Source organism: Triticum dicoccoides, chromosome 1B (assembly GCF_002162155.2).
Source record: "Triticum dicoccoides isolate Atlit2015 ecotype Zavitan chromosome 1B, WEW_v2.0, whole genome shotgun sequence".
Lineage (NCBI taxonomy): Eukaryota > Viridiplantae > Streptophyta > Magnoliopsida > Poales > Poaceae > Triticum > Triticum dicoccoides.
The window spans coordinates 473,439,964-473,448,954 of NC_041381.1; positions in this window are offsets into that span (position 1 = coordinate 473,439,964).

Consider the following 8,991-nt stretch of genomic DNA (forward strand, 5'->3'; position numbering starts at 1 on the left):
GGGACGGCGGTGAGATGGGTGGTGGCTGCGGCGGTGGTGCAGCGCGGCGGAGGCGACAACTGATGGTGGTGGCGGCGGATCTGGCGAGGGGCGGCGGCGGCGGCGAAAACGGGACCTAGGGCCCCGGGTGCGGCTTTTATGGAGGAGGGGAGGCGCGGTGGCGTGGGGAAGGGGGCGGCAGGTGGCGGGGCGGCGCCGGACTCCGGGAGGAGTCCCGGTCGGGGACGACGGGCGAGGCGGCGCGGAGCTGGGCCTTGGCCTGGCTTCGGCTGGGCCGGCCCAGTTCGGCAGAAGAAGTTTTTTTTTTAACAAATTTTCAGAAAATAAAATAAACCAAAAATAAATAAATAAATCCTATAGGCATATAATATATCAAAATTTTCAGAAAAAAATTTCCTACAGCGTGAACATTATTATAGATTTAAATAAAATCTACAAAAATTCAAATAATTCAAACAGTCCTACTGTTCTAATAAAATCCAATAAAATTATTTTAAAAATACCAAACTTAATTCAAATTTATTTCTCTCCAATTTTCTGATGTAGGGAATCATGTTACCCTATTTTCCATATATTTTATTTTTGGATAAAAATAATTTGAATAAAACTCAAATAACACCAAATTGAAAATAAATTCAAAAGAACTTTGAATTTAATTCTTTGAAACTCCCAACTCATATTTCATATGTTTTGAAGAAGTCATTTTATCTTCGCTCATGAAAATCATTGAGTTGCATAAAGTTCCTGGGTTGGAAATATTTTCCAAATGAAATTCAAATATTTTCAACACCCCTTGTCATTTAAATGGAAGAAGTCATGTCATCTTCTCTCCAGGGTTTTGTGGTGAAAAGAATTTGAATTCATGAAGATCAGAAAAGAAAATGAAAGTTTGGGAAAGTCCTTTTATTCCCTCTCATTTAACTTTCAAAAAGTTTCGAATTCACTCACTTTTAGTCTATCAATCAAACAATCAATCAAAACTATCTATTTGTTTATAACATTCCAAAATTTAGAATTTTGGGATGTTACAAGTAGCTATGTGTTTAATCTCTCTCTCTCTCTCTCTCATGTTCTTGAGATGTCATGATCTTGATGTATCATGGGCTTTGTTAATATAGTCGGATCATATGGTGTTTTCTCCTATCTATATTGTTGTGATGAATTGAGTTTTCCCTTTGAGATTTTGTTTTATCGGATTGAATACTTTTTAGGATTTGAGAACACTTGATGTATGTCTTGCTATGAATACCCCTGGTGATAATGGGGAATCGTATTGATTCACTTGATATATGTTTTGGCACTCAACTCGTGGATTCTTGAGGTGACATTGGGGTAATCTATGCATAGAGCTTGATGCATGTTCTTTTCTTTGTTTCTCCGATAGAAATCTTGGGGCACTGTTTGAGGTTCTTTGTGTTGGATTGAGTATTACGAATCTGAATTTGCTTTGGTGTTATTTTAGTAAAAACTCTTGGATAGATCTATTAGAAAGAATAGCTTTGAGGTGGTTTCGTACCCTACAAACAATTTATTCTTATGTTCTCCGCTAGATAAGAACTTCGGAGTGATTCTTCATCGCACTTTGAGGGATGGTTATATGATCCAATTATATTAGCATTCTTGAGAGATTGCACTAGCGAAAGTACGAACCCTAGGCCTCATTTTCAAGAATTGCAATACCGTTTGTTCTCCGTTTTACCAATTGCTACCTTGCTATTTTTTATTTTTCTTACTACAAAAACCAATATCTACTATCCATATTACACTTGTATCACCATCTCTTCGCCGAACTAGTGCACCTATACAAATTACCATTGTATTTGGTGTGTTGGGGACACAAGAGACTTTTTATTATTTGGTTGCAGGGTTGTTTGAGAGAGACCATCTTCATCATACACCTCCCACGGATTGATACCTTAGGTCATCCACTTGAGGGAAAATTGCTACTGTCATACAAAACTCTGCGCTTGGAGGCCCAACACATGTCTACAAGAATAAAGTTGTGTAGTAGACATCAAGCTCTTTTTTGGCTCTGTTGCTGGGCAAGTCAGTGCTTGAAGGTATATCTTTAGCTCTTGCAATTGAATTTTTTTAGTTTCCTATTGTATCACTAGTTTGGCTTTATAATAGAAACCTACAAAAAAATGGAGATTGGGTCACCTCAGGTTGTTCTTTATCTTTATAATATCTATCTTGAAAATAAGGATTCCGATAATTGTGCTCAATTGCTAGAAAAAGAATTCAACAAAATTTATGGCACAAAAATGTCGGATGATGGGCACGATTGCAATATTGCTAGTATGAATTCCTTGAATATCCACGATGTTAATGATGACTGCATTGGTCATGATAATGATGTCTCCTATAAGAATGCCAATTTTTGCGGAGTGAATTGGGAGTGCATATGCACACCAAAAAGGGAAGATAGATTCTGTAGGAAGAACAAATATTTAGAAACAAAAAATTTGCAAGAGAGGCTAGATGATTGTGCTGAAAGATTTCATTTTTTTGGCCATCCTTATGAACTTTGCAATGAACATGGTCATTTAAATCTCCAATGCAAATTGTTTCATGATTAAACCGTGTCCAAAAATTGTGATAACTTGATTACCCTTGAGCATCATAAAGAGCTTATTCTTATTTTGGTGTATGAAGAAATGAAATGTATAACTGAGGGTATTCCAGAATTTAATCTCAAGAGATTTCTTGATTTTGATCTAGAGGAAATTTATATGTTTTGTGCGGTAAATTGCATTGAGAATCCCTATATTGCCAACTATCTAAAGACAAGAAAACAAATAATATGAAGAGAGTACTAATGAAAGGGAAAATATTTCCCAATATCCTCTTAGTGTTTCTTACGATGAATCAGGTAACGAGGAGGAGCTTCCTATCCAATCAATATCTTCAACAAGAAGTTCAAAAAATCGATTAAACCCACATGTCAGGTGGTGAAGAAGAAAAAGAAAAGAAGAAAAAATAGAGGTAAAAAGTAACTCTCCCAAGTAATATTGCTCCTATCACCATTGTGCCTCATGTAAGTGCATCAAATATGTTGATGGAGGATGATGATATTGAGTATGATTTTGTGATGCCTACTACTTGTTGTGATGATTATGATTGGGAAGGCAATGATGTCTCTTATGATCTTGAAAATCTTTTTGGGACTTGCTTGGAAGAATATGATAATAATGTTTACTATAATATTGGTTTCATTCATGCTACTGATAAGAATGATTATGATTATATGCAAAACCACAAGCTTGGGAATGCTATGTTTGATGAGCATGAAATGTTTGAAGATTTATTTGCTGAAAATAATGCTTGTCCTAAGCTTGGGGATGCTTTTGAATAATGAATATGATCCTTTAATTCCTTTTACTTTCGATAAGAAAATTTATTATGATGATAGCGTGCCTCCTATTTATGACGATTACAATGATGAAAGTGGGTTTGGAAGAGTGTCAACTCTAGGTAGTAGGTATTTTGGAGGGTGTTGAATCTTATTACAATATTGATGAAAGTGGATTTGGAGAGGTCATGAGTTTATTTAGTGATACATCCACTATTTTGTAAGAGGTTTCAATTAACTATGACAATAATGTTGCTATCTATGATGATTATTATGATGACATGTATGTCATAAAGAGTAATGAATCTTCTATGCTTGTGCATCATGAAAAAACGCGTTATGTGATGGTTATATTGATGAATCTATTCATGATGCTACTGAAAATTATTATCAGAGAGGAACTTATGATTCATGATGCTCTTGTTATGTTTCAATCCTTATCTTTTATGCGAGCATCATTGAACTCATCATGCCTAGCTTAAAAGGCATTAAATAAAAGTGATTTTTGCGAGACAACCCAACACTTTTACTTACTATTTTTGTGTGTTCACATGATTAGGCTACTATAGTGATCATGTTTCGTTGCTTTTGTTTCAATAAAGTGCCAAGTAAAGCTTTTGGGATAGTGTGGATGATAGTTGACTCGAATCTGTGCAAAAACAGAAAACTTTTGCGCCCATTCCAGGAATTTCTAAAATTCACTGGAACGTGATTTTGATATGAAATTTTTAAAGGTGATAGATATAAAAATTCCCTACATTTATCCTAATTTTTCAGAATTTTTGGAGTAGCAAAAATATGGTTGGAGTACAAATTACTTCAGACTATTCTGTTTTCGATAGATTCTGTTTTCCATGCATAGTTTGCTTGTTTCCTAGTTTCTATGGCTTATATTGCTCAATATAAATTGTGGAAATGATATGCTACAGTAGGCGTTGTGTGAGAACAATTATGAATCTTGTCTTTGACAGTACCGAAGTGAATGGTTTGCTCTTTATCATACTAACTTATCTCACGAAGTTCCGTTAAGTTTTGTGTGTTGGAAGTTTTCAAGTTTTGGGTGAGATATCGAGATGAGGAGAATAAGGAGTGACAATACCCTAACCGTGGGGATTACCAAGGCAATACCAAGGTAATATTCAAGGAATATCCAAGAAACTAAGCTTGGGGATGCCCCGGAAGATATCCCCTCTTTCATCTTCAAGATTATCGGTAACCTCACTTGGAGCTATGTTTTCATTCGTCACATGATGTGAGTTTTACTTGGAGCGTCATTTTATTTTGTTAGGATTTTCTTGCTATTATTTAGAATAATGTTTTGCATCTTTCTTTTCAATAAAAATGTCAAGTATAGCCTTTGCCATGCTTATTTGCACGTATATGAGTTGCTGTTTCAAAACAGAAAGTTTATCACTATTGCAAAATTCCCGAGAAAAGTTAGAATGTGATAAAATGTTGAAACTTTTTGCATAGTAAGCTATAATAAATTTTCTATAGTGTGGTAGTTTTTCAGAATTGTTGGAGTCAGGGAAGTATGATGAATCTTGCATTCTTTACAGACTATAGTATTTTGGCAGATTGCAGTTATGTTTGCATTGTTTGCATATGTTTGCTTGTTTAATGATTATATTTGAGGATAGGACTATTAAATATGAAGAGGAATTTAGGATGAAATGTTGAATAATAATTTTAGTAATTTGCTATAGTAGAGAATGATAATGTTTTGCATTGGTTTATACTAACTAAGCTCACGAGTTATTGTTGAGTTTTGTGTGGATGAAGTTTTTAAGATTTAGGGAAACTGTGATATAAGAGGAATTAAGGATACATAAATGCTCTATGATATATCTACTATCCATATCACACTTATCATTTTATTGTTCTCACTACAAAAACCACTATCTACTATCCATATTACACTTGTATCACCATCCCTTCGCTGACTTACTGCACCTATACAAATTACCATTGCATTTGGTGTGTTGGGGAACCAAGAGACATTTTATTATTTGGTTGCAAGGTTGTTTAAGAGAGACCATATTCATCCTACACCTCCCACGGATTGATAAACCTTAGGTCATCCACTTGAGGGAAAATTGCTACTGTCGTACAAAACTCTGTGCTTGGAGGCTGATACGTGTCCAACGTATCTACAATTTTTGATTATTCCATGCTATTATATTATCCATTTTGGATGTTTTATATGCATTTATATTTTATTTTATATTATTTTTGGGACTAACCTATTAACTTAGAGCCTAGTGCCAGTCTCTATTTTTTCCTTGTTTCTGAGTTTTACAGAAAAAGAATACCAAACGGAGTCCAAATGACCTGCACATTTACGGTGATTTTTTATGGACCAGAAGAAGCCGCTGAAGCAAAAGAGTTGGGCCAGAAGAGTCCCGAGGCCACCATAAGGATGGAGGGCGCATCCTCATGTCTTTTCGTTCATAGTGGACCCCCCTGACTTGTTCTCGACGCCAAAAATTCCTATAAATATAGAAATCCCCAAAAATAGACCTAGATCGGGAGTTCCGCCATCGCAAGCCTCTGTAGCCACAAAAAACCAATCGGGAGCCCATTCCAGTACCCTGTCGGAGGGGGAATCCATCACCGATGGCCATCTTCATCATCCCGGCGCTCTCCATGACGAGGAGGGAGTAGTTCACCTTCGGGCTGAGGGTATGTACCAGTAGCTATGTGTTTGATCTCTGTCTCTTGTGTTCTTGATTTGGCATGATCTTGATGTACCATGATCTTTGCTACTATAGTTGGATCTTATGATGTTTCTCCCCCTCTACCTTCTTGTAATGGATTGAGTTTTCCCTTTGAAGTTATCTTATCGGATTGAGTCTTTAAGGATTTGAGAACACTTGACATATGTCTTGCATGTGCTTATCTGTGGTGACAATGGGATATTCACGTGATCCACTTGATGTATGTTTTGGTGATCAACTTGTGTGTTCTGTGACCTTGTGAACTTATGCATAGGGGTTGGCACAGGTTTTCGTCTTGACTCTCCTGTAGAAACTTTGGGGCACTCTTTGAAGTTTTTTGTGTTGGTTTGAATAGATGAATCTGAGATTGTGTGATGCATGTTGTATAATCAAACCTGCGGATACTTGAGGTTACATTGGAGTATCTAGGTGACATTAGGGTTTTGGTTTATGTGTGTCTTAAGGTGTTATTTTTGTACGAACTCTAGGGCTGTTTGTGACACTTATAGGAATAGCCCAATAGATCGATTAGAAAGAATAACTTTGAGGTGGTTTCGTACCCTACAATAACCTCTTCGTTTGTTCTCTGCTATTAGTGACATTGGAGTGACTCTTTGTTGCATGTTGAGGGATTGTTATATGATCCAATTATGTTAACATTGTCGAGATAACTTGCACTAGTGAAAGTATGAACCCTAGGCCTTGTTTCGAAGCATTGCAATGCCGTTTTTGCTAACTTTTGTTACTTGCTACCTTGCTTTTTTTATATTTTCAGATTACAAAAACCTATATCTACTATCCATATTTCGCTTGTATCACCATCTCTTTGCCGAACTAGTGCACCTATACTATTTACCATTGTATTGGGTGTGTTGGGGACACAAGAGACTCTTTGTTATTTGGTTGCAGGTTTGTTTGAGAGAGACCATCTTCATTCTACGCCACCCACGGATTGATAAACCTTAGGTCATCCACTTGAGGGAAATTTGCTACTGTCCTACAAAACTCTGCGCTTGGAGGCCCAACACGAGTCTACAAGAAGAAGGTTGCATAGTAGACATCAAGCTCTTTTCTGGCGCCATTGCCGGGGAGGTGAGTGCTTGAAGGTATATCTTTAGATTTTGCAATCGAATATTTTAGTTTCTTGTTTTACCACTAGTTTAGTCTATAAAAGAAAACTACAAAAAAATGGAATTGAGGGTGCCTCATATGCTTCATATTTTGAATATCTTTCATGAAAATGATGGAAAGGAAAATTATGCCCAAGTGTTAGAAGAAGAATGCATTAAAATGTTTGGCACTAACTCTTTGAATGATGAGCATGATTGCAATGTTATTAGTATGAATTTCTTGAATATCCATGATGCTTATGATATGCAAAGCCACAAGCTTGGGGATGCTATGTTTAATGAAGATGACATTTTTAGCCCCCCCCCCCCAGTTTTGATGAGAAAATTTATTATGATGAAAGCATGCCTCCTATTTATGATGATTATATTTGTCAAAGTGGATTTGGAGAGGTCATGACTTTATTTAGTGATGAATCCACTATTTCAGAAAAGGTTCCAATTGATTATGAGAGAAAAGTTCCTATCTATGATTATTATTGTGATGACATGTATACTATAAAGAATAATGATAACCATGAAACATGTCATCATGATTTTAATTTTCAATTGGATTATGCCTCACATGATAGTTATTTTGTTGAGTTTCCTCCCACTACTATTCATGAGAATAAATTTGTTTATGTGTAGAGTAGTAAAATTTCTATGCTTGTAGATCATGAAAAGAATGATTTATGTGATGGTTATATTGTTCAATTCATTCATGATGCTACTGAAAATTATTATGAGGGAGGAACATATGCTTGTAGGAATTGCAATAATATCAAGTTTCCTCTCTATGTGTTGAAAATCTTGAAGTTATGCTTGTTTTGCTTTCCTATGCTAGTTGATTATTGTTCCCGTAAGTTGTTTGATCACAAAATACCTATGCATAGGAAGTGGGTTAGACTTAAATGTGCTATTCATATTCTTCATGATGCTCCCGATATGTTTCAATTCTTATCTTTTATGTCAGCATCATTGAAATCATCATGCCTAGCTAGAAAGGCAATAAAGAAAAGCGCTTGTTGGGAGACAACCCAATATTTAATCTTACTGTTTTTGTGTGTTTACATGATTATTATACTGTAGTAATCATGTTTTATAACTTTTATTTCAATAAAGTGCCAAGTAGAACTTTGGGAAGACTTGGGTGAAAGTTAATGTGATCTTGCTGTAAAAAACAGAAACTTTGCGCTCACGAGATTAGCTGTCATTTTTTACAGAAGAGTTATTTTAAGTTCCTCACGTCCACCAATTCCTCACGTCCTCCAATTTATTTCAGAATTTTTGGAGTTACAGAAGTATTCGAGAGTTACAGATTACTACAGACTGTTCTATTTTTGACAGATTCTGTTTTCATTGTGTTGTTTTCTTATTTTGATGAATCTATGAGTAGTATCGGAGTGTATGAACCATAGAGAAGTTGGAATATAGTAGATAGTACTTACGAATTTAGAATGAGTTCATAACAGTACCAAAAGTTGTGATTTATTTTCTTATACTAACGGAGCTTACGAGTTTTCTGTTGAGTTTTGTGTTGTGAAGTTTTCAAGTTTTGGGTAAAGATTCGATGTACTATGGAATAAGGAGTGGCAAGAGCCTAAGCTTGGGGATGCCCAAGGCATCCCAAGGTAATATTCAAGGACAACCAAGAGCCAGCTTGGGGATGCCCCGGAAGGCATCCCCTCTTTCGTCTTCGTTCATCGGTAACTTTACTTGGAGCTATATTTTTATTCACCACATGATATGTGTTTTGCTTGGAGCGTCATGTTATTTTATTTTGTTTTGCTTGCTATTTGAATAATTTTCCAAG